The 16,093-nt window shown below is 36.7% G+C and overlaps 1 long non-coding RNA gene across 1 annotated transcript; it reads left to right on the forward strand.

Annotated features, from left to right (window-relative positions):
• The first annotated feature begins 570 nt into the window (after window positions 1-570).
• On the forward strand, window positions 571-13,738 carry LOC309672736. The gene is made up of 3 exons (XR_014269259.1): window positions 571-685; window positions 5,669-5,746; window positions 13,708-13,738. It is a non-coding gene; the product is annotated as an uncharacterized lncRNA (long non-coding RNA).
• The last annotated feature ends 2,355 nt before the right edge of the window (window positions 13,739-16,093 follow it).

Consider the following 16,093-nt stretch of genomic DNA (forward strand, 5'->3'; position numbering starts at 1 on the left):
TGATATAACCATTTGTTCTCCCTAACTTCTAGACATGGCAGTGTTACTCTTGTATTCCCACAGTTGTCCTTCTGGGTTGAATCCTCTGAAAACCTTATGAAATCCTGGAGCAATCAGGCACAAGAAAAATGAGATGGGAGAATGTATACGTCTTTGCTTTCTTTGTTTGTTTACTGGAGATGTTGAAAAAATAGTATATTAATGAAGAGTAGTACTTTTCGTCTTCCTGTTTTGCTTCTCAAATCATTGTGGAAATAGGAGAAAGCTTTGTTTTAAAGAGCTTCCAATAATAACTCTTGCAATAGATTTAGGAAGAAATGTGTCTAGATCAGGTTAAACTTTGACATAAAAAAGAAATTAATATCATAGTCTTTTTTTAGACCAGCAACTTGCTGGTGTTTATTAAAGAAAATGCCAAATGGGAGGAAAAAAAGTCAAGGGTGTGCATAACTTTAATATGTTTAGCTTGAGAATGTTGTTTCCCTTCCTGAAAACTGACTTCTTCTGTAGTATTTCTTAGAAGTTAATTACCCGCCTTTCACTCAGATTTCTTAAAGGGAATTCCACGTAAGAAAAGGCTCCTGAGAGAAGGCATGAGAGTTCTCTGAGGCGCTTACTGATGTACCACTGACAGTGAAGAGGACAAGATGATGACATGTTATAAACAGGAAACTAAAATGAATATGTAAGTTTATTTAGCTCTTGTGTTGCTTGCAAATTTTGCATATTCTTAAACTATTCCTTTATTACTCTTTTAATTACATAGCTAATCTTAAAACTTTTGAGTGGATCACTGTGATGTAATCATAACTGTGCTAGCAGTTGCTGCACACTTTCTAGTTAAAATTTGTCTTCTGTGTTTGCATACTATTACCCAGGGCTAGGTGCACGCATATTATCACCCAGCCAAGTAGGCAGATGCTATGAGGAGTGCAGTGCAACAAACCTTATCTTACTATCTGTTTTATTAATTCTGGACCCTGGGAGGACTTAAAGTCAGTGAGAAAAGAGTGCTGCAGGGGAAGGAGGTTCATTCCTATTATTGCCTCCTGTTCTTCTTTTCCGTCCTTCCTTTATGAAGGAAAATCTGCCTTATGCCAGTTAATATCAGTGGAACTCTGTGGAGAGGAAATGCCTTACCTGTGCAGAACCAGCTGTAAGATCAGACCTCATTTCTTTAAAGGAGATCAACTTGGATTATTTGAAGTAATAACAAAATGCTTTATGTCTTTACATTAAGGCTATGATCCTACAAGTGGATCAACATGATGGATCTTTACACCTATGCTAAGTCCCAGTGATTCTAATTAAACTTGATTATAGGATCAAGCTTAACATACTTGGTGTTGTTACTGCAATGAGCTCTGCACAGATGGACTCTTGTGCTTTCATTGAATCCACTGAAGTGAATAGGGCCTTGTGCAGCATTGGTAACTCAAGGCCTTATTTTCTAAGAATGCAGATGAGAGATCAGTAAAAGCAAGGTAACTATACCTTTGGATAGGTTCTGATCTCACTGCTTTATTTCTGTCAACTGCAAGCACATTATTTCAAATGCTGGCTGATCTAAAGTACCTTAGTTCATTACAAACACAAGAGTATTCAAGAGTGATTCAAAATATGTTATCCTGTTATGAAGACGACTGACTTTCTGAAGAAATGTAGGTGGCTGTGACCTAAAGTTGCTATGAATAGACATTAGAAAATTGGGGCTTTGGAGATAATTGAAGCATTTTCACATGCAGCTTTAGGGTGTGCAACTTTCAAATTCCTAAAAAAGGCTTTGAAAATATAAAACAAACAAAGAGTTTGAGAGTCGCAACATAGCTGAAGTCCCAGTCTGCATTTGGAAGAAAGGGAGATGTCTTGCAAAGGATGAGTCAGGCATGGGCATCCCCTGAGAAATCTTTGCTAAGTAGGAGATCTGTGCTTGAAAGGCTGCTGCAGGGATATCTCTGTTGTGTGCTTCTAAGGTGGGATTTGACCTGCCTTTGGAAAGTCGGTTGCTGCCAATAATACTAGACTGCAGATTTGCTAGCAGCTCGCAGCAGGGTATGCAAAAGGCAGAAGGTTGTGTCTGTTCTCTGCAGCGTGGTACTGACAGACTGGTCTCACCCTGTGTTGTGGAAGTTGATCTGTGTGACTTGTGAGCTTTTGGTTGTCCTCAACCAATTTTAATGTGCTGTTTTGAAATCTAGAGCAAAGACTCACAGAAACAGGAACTAAGTCCTTTGCCTGAAAACATGCACAGCTGCAGTGCCATGTCTGGTGATGTAGTGTCCATACATCAAAGTTTTCTTTAGCTCTAATATGCTTGTGGACATTATAAACAACTATGCCAAATGATCCTGAAACAGACTTCATCAGACTCTCAGTCTTAGACGGTAATGATTTTTGGTCATGACTAACGCGATGGCTGTTTTTTCTCTCCATGTCTTTATCCCCTCTCAGAGAGGGTAGCCTGCATATGTAACTCTGTCAGGGATTGAAGTCCTAAGTGGTTATTAACTTGTACTTAGTATGCAATGTCTCCAAATTAAAAGGGCAGATCTATCTTCATCTAATGAACACTTAAAACAAGAGAGTTACCAGGCAGGTTTATAGCTAGCTCTAATTGCATTCTCCTTGCTCTGCTGGGACTGACATCCCCAGGAGAGAAGAGAGCTTCAGAACTTTCAGAGAAAATGACAATTGCATCAAACAATATCAAGAGAAAGACATTAAAAAAATGTTAGTGCTGATACCAAATATGTTACTGCTTCCCCTTCTCTCTTACTTCTCTTCAATCCTTGTCTTTCCCCACCCTGAATTCTTTTATTCTCATGCTATGGCAAACAAACTTGATCTCATGTAATTTAGTGCAGCTTCACATTGCTTTAATTCATGTTCTACTGCTTTTGAACTTGGTGGTTCAGAGATGGGTTGTTACAGTGTCTTCTGCTTAATGTACTGTTGTTTAAGCATAAGTGAGGAAGTAAGAATATTATCTTTCTTGTTTCCTTCTTTTTTCCTTTCATTTTTCTTTCTACTTTCCCCTCTGCTTTGATGGTCATAATAGGGGCGAGCAGGGAAGTTAATCACACACATTAAGTTTGGGATCCCTTTTAAACTATCTGTAACTAAAACTGGCATTCTCATGTTGCCTGAAAATACACACAATGTAGAAAGAGATGAGATTTCTATACTGGAGACTGGTTGCAAAGATAATTGTGGAGTAGCTCTTCTGACTGAAAAGTGAAATGGTTAGGTATCCGAAAGAGCAACAGCAATTAAATTCTTGTGCTTCTCTTAATTTGCTTAGTTACATAGATGCTAGTGATTGTTTGTTTTTGTTTTTAATAGTGTAATGCATTTTCTTGTAAACATTTGATGTTATGGTTTAGCATGTTTGTATGTTATAGAGCAAACACTGGATGTCTAAAGGACTAAGCTGAATCAATTTGGGTTAAGTAGCTTCGAAGTATCTTGAAATGCATTCATGCTGTCAGTGTGGCCTTGGATTTGAACCATTTATTATAATCATGTAATGAAATATTCTAATAGAAATATAAAACACTTTCAAGTTGTTTGCTGCCTAGCAGGTAGTTTGCAATTAGTGATCTTGTTTCTTCTTTGTAAGAAAAATGAGGCTAGAAGCTACTGAAGAACATGTGGAAAAATGTTTTGGAGCCTTGATCTGTTTTCTGTATCTGTGCTGTCAAGGAGCAGTCAGCCAGAGGCAAACACTGAGGTGGAGTTAATGGAGGAGAGGGCTGAAGTGTACCGGGTTGATATTTGAAATGTGATAACCTGGATTTTCTTTACATTCATTTAACTCATTGCTTGCTGCAATGAGTTGACGTGTTAGCTTGAATGGAAGCAGCTTTTACCCAAGTGTTAGAAATGTCTGTAACTAATGGAGTCCTTTATTCAGAGTGCTCTCATTCTTTCCCTCTTTACTGGTTCCTTGCTTTCTTCTGTCTGGAACAGACACCACCACCCCCTACACCCCCCGCACACCCACCCCCTTACTGGAAGTGGTACAGTGATGGAGTAAAGCATGAAAATAAAGTGTAATAATCTAAAAATAAAATAATAAGATTTACCCTCCTCCTGTCCTATATTCTTTCTCTGCATCCTGAAATCCATCTACTAGGCCAATCTTGAACTGCAGTGTCCTTAAAGACTATTTGATTGAGGTAGGAGAGCTTAGCTTAATTGGACCTGAGCTGAATGTGGTCATAATAATGATGGAGATGGTGGGGACATATCAGTGATACCTCCTCAGTATCTTCAGAACCGTGCCCAAATTCTGTAGGACAGAAGTACATAATCACCTTTAGAGTTGCATAAGCAGCCTAGTGTTTATTCTTTTATTAATCATGATAGATAATAGTAACAATTATTAGAAGAAAGCACTGCATCTAGACATTAAAAGCATGTATTTTTATCATGGACCTAAACACAACAGTAAATCCGGTTGTCTACATCTGCTATGCAGGTAGTTGATTTAACATTGGAAAAGTGCAATAATAGGCAGGGTAATAAAGTTGCATACTGTATTATGAGGCATGCAGACTTTACATACAGCAGCCAGTATATTATAATGTGTTTTCAAAACATTTAGATTATCAGATGATGCTTCAAAAATATGAATATTTCATAAGTGTAATGCAACAGAAGTAATTTAAAAGAAAAAGGTGAAGCTGAGGTCATTGGGGGGTTGCCATTTACAGGCTGTCCTTAACTGGGTTTATTGCTTCCCCTTTTCCCAGCAAATCCAGTATTTAAGAAGGATTGTAAGACCCATGTAATCATTGAGGATTTACTTCCTTTGATGCCTCAGAGCTGCATTCTGCAACAGCACTGTTGTTTTATTTGTTTTTTTTTAAGCATACATGTTAAGGTACAGGTGGATGTTACCAGGAAGTATTTTGGATAGTAACAACTGTGAATTGTAACTTGAAATTAACATATGAAATTTAGGTACGCATATGTTCAATTTTTGGTTTTGCACTGACAGAAGGCACTGTAGTTCTACAGGGATCTTAGATGAAACTGATGTAAATTGGGACAATGGCTAATGAGGTCAAGAGTCTCTTTTTCACATGTGCCAGTACAAAATCATCTTAATTCTCAGTTTTGGTATTAAAATATAGAAGAATTCTAAATATATAATAGTTAGGCAAAGGTTCAGGGTAGGCTTACTGCTTCTAGTTTGGAATAATCTTTGCTGGCAAAAAGTAATTCTGGTGTCTGTGGTGAACAGAGAGCATAATACTCTGATAAAGTGCTTAAAATTTCTTAATGCTTAATGTTTCTGAAAATTATGTGGCATAGATTGGTGAATAAAGGAAATTAATAGTTTAACTGAAATGCTTTAGAATTGCAGTTTACTGCACACTGTTTCCAGTCTTTGCTGTAATACAGGTAAAATATAGAGACATTTGTGTTTATTCATATGCAACTTTCTTCTTACTTGCATAATCTGCAAGCATACAGTATTTCTAAGTGTCCTTAGCACAAAAAGGAAAAAAAAAATTGGTAATGGGAAAGGTGTATTAGTGAAAGATCTGAAACTTCAAGAGGATTTTCTTTATAAATGGAAATTTTAATATTAAATTGCTCCATCTAGTGGTAAACTGCTAAACCTGATAATTTTTCTTTGGTGATTATTATCCTTTGGTAGGTATGATTCCATTTAAGACTGAATTCTTCGTCTTTTCCATGGGAAGTCCTCTGCCAAAGGAACTCCACATGTGACAAGGTACAAACCTTGATTTTCCTTCCAGGTAGTTCTGAAGATTTTTACTGTCTACTTCAACGGAAGCAAGGTTTATGTGTCCAAGTGTCTGAACTGCTTTTGAGAACTTGGTCTTAGTGCATAATACCTTTGGTTCGAGTTCTCCTTAGGGCTGGGAGGGAAAATGGGGAAGCTGGATTGCATAAATATTTAATGCAATAATGATGAAGTCTCTGATTCTTTGGCAGGATTAAAATACACGGTGAATCTTGTGCTAAGTACAGCATACTCAGATGCATCTTACGTTCTAACATGAGATAAGTTTCTCTTGCACGTTGTTTCATTCAAACCTTAACTGGTATTGATACTGTACTTTTCATAACAATAGTGAACTAATTGAATGATTTGTTAATGTCTTCATACTTTGTAAGCAATTGGAATTCTTACGCCAATCAAGGCAAACCCCCCTGTGTTTCCCAGTCATATGAAAATAGGGAGAAAATTCAAAAGGAAAAAGTTCAAGGAAATGTTTAATCCAGGCATCTCTGTTGCTTTCTTCCTTTGCACACCTTGAAAAGACACATTGTGACAAAAAAGAAGGGAGCTCTTGAGGAGGCTTGCATATTTCCCTCTGCCCACTGCTGTGATCCCTTGTGCAGCTGGGTTTAAAGGGAACTCAAGTGCTTAAGAATGCAAGATCATGGAACAATGAATCAGTTTCAGGGTGGTTGCATGCTATTGTTTTTCTCTTTCTGAAATGGAGCCCAAAACTGTGCAGCCAGCAGCTGAAGTCCTGCAAAGACACAAAAATATTTAAAAATGAAAAGCAAGAAAAAGGAAAAGAACTAAAATAGTTTAAAACCCAATTTTAAGTATTTAGATTAAAAAGTATTAGATTAAAAAAAAAAAAGATGGCTGTAACAGCTGCACTGGATTTACTGACTCCCTAACCTTTACTTTTGTCATTACTTTTTCAGTTTTGGTTAATCTGCTACATAAGTAATTTATATGTCTTTAATTTCCTGGTAGATTAATTCTCACTTCTGAGTCCATGTCTGAGTATTCCTTTTATATTAAGAAACTCCTCTATAACACTAGAAGAGGTGCACTTTATTCCAAGACTACTGTTGTTATTATTATTCACTCGAATAATGGAACATAAACCTGTAGTGCACTTTTCCAGACTTCCTCTCCCCAATTAGGTTGGTCACTTAAAATTGCAGATCACTGTTCCTATCTTCCTTTCCCAGGCAAATGAACTCATTAAATATCACAATTGCATAACTTCCCTACATGCTAACTAAAGTTTCCTTGCAGCATGCATTTTAGCCTCAGTGGTTATACTTTTGGCGGAACTTGCAGTGTTTGAAATACAAGGTAACACATCATGTTAATAAGACATGAACAAATAATTAACATTCCTGTGAATTGGAATGGTACTTTTCATCTTCTGTGGTTCTTAGATAGCTGAGGCCTACTCAGGCTATAAAGCCAGTTAGGTGTACCCCATCTCTGTCTTTTTCTAATGCCTGATGATTTGGGGCTATTCTTTCTGGAGGCTGTAGCACCTGCAGATAATCTTTATCACTGTTGCTGTGGTTGAGTTCCTTCCCTGGTACTGCCATCTACAGTAGTACTGACAGAAAATGGGACAAAAAAAACTTAGCCTTTGCACCTCCTCCTGTTGGACTGGGGAAGCTGACAGGTATCAGTGACTCTTATTTTTTAAGTTTTTTTTTTTTTTTTTTAAACTGGTGACTTTCAAGGTTCAATGCAGGGGAGTGGCTACTAAAGGATTTACAAAAGTGAGAAAAGAAAGAATGCAGCTTGAATAATGACATGGTTTGAAATGCTTTGGAATACACATCCCAAAGACAATTTAGTCAGAGTAGTGTCTTTCATACAGTTTGTTTCTCGAAATTACGTGATCCCTGTACACTAACTTACACGAATTTGGTATGTATTTCTAATTCAGGTATGTATCCTGTCTATTGAAAAATCATTTGACATTCACAATTGCATGTTTTTAGTATTTCTGAACAAAGTTTTCATTGGGAAGTGAGACTAATTTAGAAGAACTCATCTTCTCTTACAACTAGGTGGAAACAAATTAATGCCTATTGTGATTTTGAGAGGGGTTAGGTTCTTGCTTTGGCAATTGGTTTGTATTTATTTTGAAAGAAGTACTATCTAGCCATAAATTACTCTATTTTATCTACATCACATTTTAAAAATTACCTATCTTTATCTGTTACCAAGACTCAATTTACAGGTTTTTGTCTCTGCATGCTACAAACCTAGATCTATATTCTCTAGAGGGAATTGCTAGGCAATGTTAGACAGTAGTAGTAAATGGCTTATGGTTCAGCTAACCAATGCCAGTTTTCTCACTCTGGCACACATTTGCTAGGATAAAATCTGGTTTTGGTAATATTTGTTGCATGGTAAGGTATCTTCTTGGAGGTAGCCAAGGACAACTTGGCTTTTTCCTGTTGGTAAGGTCCTCAGCTGTGAGAGATGTTTTTTAATTATTTAGATTTCCAACTTTTAAAGTGTATATTATGGTACTGAACACTCTGGGGTTTTGAGATTGCCTTATCTTAAAACAATAGAAAATTCCTTTGAATAAAAGAAAAATATGTATATGGAGTCTTTGTACTCTTTCTTGTTTCCTGTGGCAGATACATTGTCAGTGTATGCCTTACAATGATTTCTACTGGTGTGATTCTGCTCTTCTTTAGAGTTGCTGTGTTATGCTTTTCTACTGACTTTGATCTGGAAAAACGTCTAAACCATTGTACCCATCACACCATCCAAAATGCTTTATTTTTCTGATGAAACATATTTGTTTTAAGCCTGAACCAAACAACAGCAGTCTCGGGAAACAGTCTCTCAAAGTGTGCATTGAGGGAGAGGATATTTAATGTATGCTCTTCTAGTTTTTGAAAACCTACTCATCAGAACCTTGCTGTTACCTACATGCAGTGTAAATAAATATTTGGTATTGATCACTTCTTCTTTATTCTTCATCTTTGTTCCTATAATAATTCCTTGTTCTCTAGCAGAAAATGTCTTTTAAAAAATGTTATGGGTGTATAACCCAACATGGGGGGCTTTTTATCATTTTGCAAGTTACCGAGAGTACCTATCTGATGATCCATAGACATCTGAGCCTTTTATCTGAACAGCTGCCATAGGACAGTTCATGACTTGCAGAGTGTTTGGTTGTTTTTTTTTTTTTTTTAGCTTTATTCTGTACTTGAAGAGCTTGCTTTTCTCCCAAATTTCTACAGGTTATTGGTCTCATGCATCTTATGGAGACCAAGGCAATGGAGTTTCGATGCTATCAATCTCTTCTGATGCATTTTGGATTTGAAATTATTTACCATATCAGGTTGCTTATTTCATAAGCTTAATGCTAGATTGTCTGACTTAATTGGGCAAATAACTATGATTCTATGTACTTCATCAGAAAGTGATTTTAGATCTCCCAGCAGAGCTAGCCTTTAAAGGTTTTCATTTTGGGTCGTAATAAAATCTAATCCCAGTGATCATTCAACTCTTTTTCATCACATATATGCTAACTCCCCAAAATAAACACATGCAAACATTTTGGGGATTTTTTTTGTTGTCAGGGTATTCTTACCATAGATGCATTTTTCTAGTTCAGACAGGTTCAGCCCCCTCCCAAACCTTTTTTCATATGTTTTTCTTACTGACTATGATATTCCAGCTGCTGTGGTGTTGACCTCCCCTAAGATAACTGTAAATGACTGATTTTTCAGATCCACCTCTAATCAAAAATAATTGATGTCCCTTTCATTGGTGTGTACTGTGAACAAAGAAAACCAGTATTTGACTTCTTGTCTTATACATATTTCCATACTGACAGATACTGTAGACAATTCTACTTAATTGTTCTACTCATTTTTTTGTTTTGTTTTGTTTTTTAACCTCTGGTACTGTGTGATCTTCAGGAATAATTTCAGCCCAATATCGTAGCTAATCTGCAATATTTCCATTATACGTCTCCTGTGATGGCAGAACAGATCATGGACTATTTTGCTGCTCTTTTCCAGATTTACTGCTACCAAAGCAGAAGTCCACATTGAAAGGCATATTTCCAGTCCAGCAAGCTCTCTATGTCCGCATTCATGTTTCCATGAATTATGAATTAAAGCTTTAGAAGCAAAACATCTGAATCAGAATAAAGCATTCTTATTCTGGAACAGGTGGAATCACATTGTATTACGTTAACATACTTATGAATCCACATGTAGAAGTCCTGAGTTTCTCTGCTCCATTCCATCGTAAAGATAACCAATAAAAAGGACTCCTCAAGTACAGTATAGAAAAGTGGCACGTTACTTGGCTTTTGCCAAGACTTGTCACACTTCCTGTGTTTATTGCTAATGTGAGCTTCCCACTGTTTCATTAAATAGGCTGTTCGTGGCATCCTATTTTCTTTAGCAGATTTCTATCACAGCAGTTATTGTCAGACTTGACAGACTGGCAGCTGGAGATATGAACCAGGCATAGTAGGAAAAAATTTAGGTGTTTAAGGACTCTTATCTTTTTCAATTGCTTTTTTTTTTTTTTATTCTCTAAACTGAAGTTTGTCCTGTTATTCTCCCGAAGTAGAAATGTGTAAGTAGAAAACTGTAAGTTTTCTCTTTTCTCCTGTAAGTGGGAGGTGAGTTACCATATGCAAACTGATTTGGAATAGAAGCAAACGGGATTGCACTAGAAGTAGCATATTTCAGTCTGCTTTCCAGGTTTAGCATTAGATTTGTGTGTTAGAGCATAGAACTGGACATTGTGGATGGCTCCTTGTGGACTGTAGAGATGTGTTTGAGTACTAGTATGTGTGGGGGAATTAAGTTTCATAGAAAAATAACAATGTTTGGGTGTGGTTTATTTTTTCCTTTGAAATTTCTGCTGCTTGTTAGCTGAAGTTTGAATTTACTTTTTTCTTTGGAAGCTCTTCCAAATAGGAAATTTGTGAGCTAAGCATGCACTAAGCATGAAGATCATGGAAGTGTATCTGGTTTGGAGAAGTATTATCTGGAAGCATTAACATCGGAATGAAGTCAGTGGAGTGAATATGCTGTAGGAAGTATCCAAATCTCTGGAAAAACTTACTGACCAACTTGTATGAAAATATCTTACTGTGTATGTTGTAACAAGTCTGTGTGTGTGCTATAGATGGGGAGAAGATGGCGCTTAAAAAAAGAAAGGTTTGTTGTCAACCTTGTCAGGTGAAGCTCCAACAGAAAGAAAGGATGTGCTTCTGAAGCACACAGGTCCTATTTAATAACACTTTTTTGGAAAAAGTCTATATAATGGTGCCCACAACATGCAAGAGATGGGTTTTAACCTCTGATTAAAGGCCCCAAAAAAGCCTTTGTGGGAACTGCGGCAGAGAAATATGTACAGGTACAGCTGTATGTATCAGGATGTCTTGTGCAAACCAAAGTGAAAAGTTGGGAATTAATGGATTTGTACAATTTAGGAGTCTGTGGAAGGCTGATGCACCTGGATCATGTGATCTTGTATCTGTTAACAGGTAACAGACTTGTGATACATCACAAAAATGTACCAGGAGGCAGTGCAGCAGTCCAACAAGGCTAAAGGAACTGCACCTAACTTACTGAGAATAGAAATAATGCCTGTGGCTTTCTAGCAATGAGAGTGTTTCCTAAGGCTGATAGGACACTTTGCTATGAAGGATGAATAGATCATGTTTAACTTAGGTTGAAATTTTTCTCCTCTAAAGATAAAGTTATGTCATGTTTATTTGCCTTAAGACAGTAATCACTTACTTCTGCATATATTCTCCTACAAGTAGGTCTGCGTCATCAATTTCATGTGCAACATCACATTTATTCAGTCTGCTGTTGTTAGGTCTATTAGGAATGCTTTCCAGTTACAGACCTAATTCTACAGCTCACCCACATCGTTGTCACTATGTAACTTCCTGTCCCGAAAAGGTTACATATTTGATCTTGTGACTATTTTTTTTCTCTTCCGCATAAGAGGTGATTTTGAAATTGGTTCAAAACAATTGCTTTACTGTGTCTGGCAATTATGAAAGAAAACTTGGGTCATGGCGCTCAGATAGTACCACTCGTATGAGGATATGGAAAATTGTGGACTCTGAGGTCTCTGAAAACAGATACATCATGCTTTTCTAACTTAGTAGAAACTTGAAGACTTGGCAAAAATTAATGGGAATTAGTTTGCCGAAAAGAAATATGGGAAGGCTGAGAGGGGGAGCTAGGAAAATCACCAGCAGGTCTATTAAACTTTGATTCTAAGAAACTGAAGAATAGCTCTCTTCATTACTTGCGTTAAGTCTCTGTGGTCACTTGGAGAAGAACAATACAATAAATAACAGTCCAAGTGGATCAGTTCAATCAGTCATATCATCTTGCTTGGTTTCACTCTTTGATTGGATAGCTAATTATGTATTAAAGGGGATGTAGTAGAGTTTGCATACTGCTGTAATTTCTGTCTCTCTTAATTCAGAAAGTGCAGTAGGGAATCTCTCTTTTTAACAAGGCTTTGACAACATCATGCAGGCAAAGACGACTGAACTGCAGCACACAAATGGTGACTGTAGTCTTGACAGTGCAGAATCCCCTGTATAAATTGAGTAAATCCAGTTTATTGGACTGAGTATACACAGATTAGCTGAGCAGTGTATGTATAGTAATTTTAATGTTGGGTTTTGAGGCCTGTCTCTATGTACATATGCTTTAAAGGTGGTACTATCATATGGCATTCTTCTGTGATTGGTCAATTATTTGGTTATTTTATCCATTAGTCTTCTTTTAAGGTAGGGTTGCAGATAACTTTTCTGTTTGTTCTGAGATGCCCATATATCTAGAGGCTGTAGAACATTGTAAGCCAAAGCATGGAGTCCCATAAAAAAGAACTTCAATCATAACACATCTTTTGATGCTTAGCATTAGTGAATTACTATCCCACAAAGTCAAGAAAATAGCCTGACTGCTTATCAACTTCAGAAAGTTCAGGACAAGCTCATTAGCATCACATAAGTAAAAGTAGAATCAGGTTTGTATTTCTAGAAAGTTAATTTGTACAAGACAATGAGAATAACAGGAGCGGTGGTTTTCTGGTGGTCCACCCTGTGGACAGAGATTAAGAAGATAAGACTTTTCTCCTTATAGTGAGTTCTCTGAAGGCAACTAATTTAAATTCAAAAGTGCCAAACTTTTGGGGGATCAATTAGAAACTTTGCCCTGAGCACATTAATAACTCTCTGAATGAAGGAACAATCTTCCCATCTCTGCAGGGTAATCTACCTCATGTGTGTTTTTTAACCATTGTTGTGAAGACACACGTGCCCAAAATACTCTCTGCTGTGTATTTTTCATACTTTTCTGTTCTTTACAGGAGGTCTGAGCCCTCAATCCTTCTTCTTGCGTTGATTTGGTGTCATTTTTGTAAGTGGCACAAACTTCCTTGATTCAGTAAAGCAGAAAGATGGATGGAACCTGCTTTCCAAAACTATTTCCAGAGATAGTGGAAAGCACTCAGTGGAGGCTTTTGTTAATTTAAACTATTGAGTTGGCTGGCAGTCTTGGCCACTGTCTTCCCCCATAGGATGGGGAATACAAGCTTTTTCATTCCTGCTTTAGCCACATGTTGTGTCACTGATGACTGAATGTGTAGATGCAAGGAGGTAGTTGAATTACTATGCTCATCTCATCTACTTTTTAACTATTGAGATTTCAGAAATGGTGCCAATTAGAATAAATTGTAACTGCAGCTTTAGCATTCATATGAAATAAATTTTACAAGTGAATTGAATTCTATATAATGACTTTCTTACAATGGTTCTAATTCTGCTGGTTTTACATGGACAGAAGTCCTATTGAAGTCCCCATAAGAACTCTAGGATCAGCATTTAGTATTTGCCTCAGTTCAGTAATTGTTTTCTTTTATGCAACTTTTTTTAGAGCGCTCTGACAAGCATGGAATGAACAGCTTATCTTATCAAGATTTATAGTCAATAGCTTCTGTAGTCTTGTGAAGAAGACATCTGCTGCGCAAATAGCAAGGTTAAAGTGATTGCGCATGAAGTAAATACAAACTTCAGCTAGTATTTCATCCTGAAAACCAGTCTGAACAATACTTAGATAACTTCACGTAATGGAAGCCCTTTCATAATCTTGACCTGTATGCAGTTTTGTCAAATCCAAGGTCAGATAGAATTTAAAAAATAAGCTTTATTTGAGCTTCTATAGCTATGATTTCACATTTGTAAGCATGCTCTTTAATAAAAAAATACTACTATTGTTTGGTGTTTTTTTTTAAATTCTTATATAAGTCTGAGAGTTTGATCAATTGTAATAGAAAAGAAAATATTATCTATTTGTTTAGGAAATGTCTTCTAAACCATTGCAGCTACAGACAAAAGGAGTTCATTTCAAATTGATTAATGTGCTGTAAGTATCTGGAATTGCTTGGTCCAGTCACTTTGTTGCTTTCTCATCTCTCTGAAAAATCAAATGAAGCGTTTCTGAAGATTCCTGATTGATGCTGTCAGCTTTGTACTGATATTACAGTGCATTTCAGGAAATGTTCAAAGTGGGGCAATAATTTTCAATCTATTTTCAAGTATGCTGCAGTAAAGTTTTTCTATCAGATTATACAAAGTCCATTTCCCAAAGAACTATGCATTTTTGTGTGTTGTGCATTTGTGGGCGGGAGCTTTTACATATGGATCTTTATAAATATGCATGAGAGAATGATGTATTGGTGATATTGCCTACTTTTGTTGTACCACGCCAAAGTGCATTTTGCTTTCTCCATAACCCATACTGTCTATTTCTCATATATACAAGCTCTGATTAATTTATTTTCTTGGAAGCCATGTGTAACTTGGTTTCATTCCATAATGTATGTACAAATTTTCCAAATCTTGCTACAGAATGCTTCAGGACCAAATCCGGTAATTCACTGGTAAGAATGTTAAAGTACAGGAAACTGTAACAAAGAAGATTGTTTTCCTTCTAAAAAGGGAATTTGGACAAGATAATATCATTAATTCCTATATTTGTTTTTCTCAGCTTGCAAGGAAAGCAGGAATTATCTTAAGTTATCAGTTCTGCAGAGTTGTATGTGTATATGATTTGGCAAAAGAAGTTCACACACTTAAGCTGCATGAAACGGTATAAAAATCTTACTGCTGATTTGGTTATTTATGAAAGCATTCAGCGAACGAATAACTGTTAGTCAATAACATAAAAATACAGCAAGAGGAGCATAGCCTTTTGTATCTGTAGGCTGTACATGGAAACTCTGCAGGAGATCTTGGGCTGTAATAGAGGTGGAAATACAGAAGAACTCTAAAGTTCCCTCAGGAACCCCCTCCAGTCCATAGCAGAATGGCTGGCTGCTCGCCATGCTGTCACTGGCTGCTGGCCAGCACTAGTACTCTGTGACCCCTCCTGATGCAGCTCATAGGGCATGAAGGATGAGTTAATGATGTTTCAAGCAGCATTAAAGAATCAAACTTTAAATGTGGATCCTTACCCACAGTGGTGTGGGAAGGTCTGTGGCTCTGAGGAGAAAGAACCACAGAGGAAAAACGTCTTAAATTTGTATTTCACAAAAGGGAATAGAACCTTTTCCTCCCATCACCCCCATAAACAGTGTTGTGTCTTTTCTTGCCACAGCAAGATAAAAAGAAATAACTGAGTTTATAAGCATGTTATATTGCTATGTTTTGTATAGAATATCTTGTATGTGCACTCTGAAAGCTGCCTGAAGTATAATTGTCAGCGTTCTTCCGTCTTGATCTAAAATACAATGGAATGTCTTGATTCAGGAAAAAACCCCACATTTGATACTGTGCTTAACTTCCATTGACTCTAATGAGGTTAAAATATACTTGTAAATTCTAATATGCTTAAGTATTCTCACTTAGAAAGTACTTAGGAAAAATTATTTCAAAATGCTAATTCTGAAAAATGGAATGCTGATGCCTAAAAAATTCAGTGAACGTGTTGTGTAAAATGTATTCTGCCATCTTTTGAGAGCAAAATAATTCTGTCTTGAAAATCTGGAAGTGGAGTACAAACACGATGAAACTACTCTGAGGATCATTGTGATGTAGCTTGTGAAAATTCATTAAATAAGGTCCCCTAATGATAATGATTTACTAAAATTATTTATTTTAAGTAGCTCAACCAGTAACACAAGTGAATATTCTTTTGCTGTGTAAGATTGCTAAATTGTGTTCCATTCAGTTTGTATTCGCTTGCTTATTGCTGCAGTGAAATAGGCAAAGCAGTTGCATAATCAAGTCTTTATTGTATTGGTGTAATTTGCATGTTTTCT

The sequence above is a fragment of the Vanellus vanellus genome, assembly GCF_965231255.1.
Source record: "Vanellus vanellus genome assembly, chromosome: 5".
NCBI lineage: Eukaryota > Metazoa > Chordata > Aves > Charadriiformes > Charadriidae > Vanellus > Vanellus vanellus.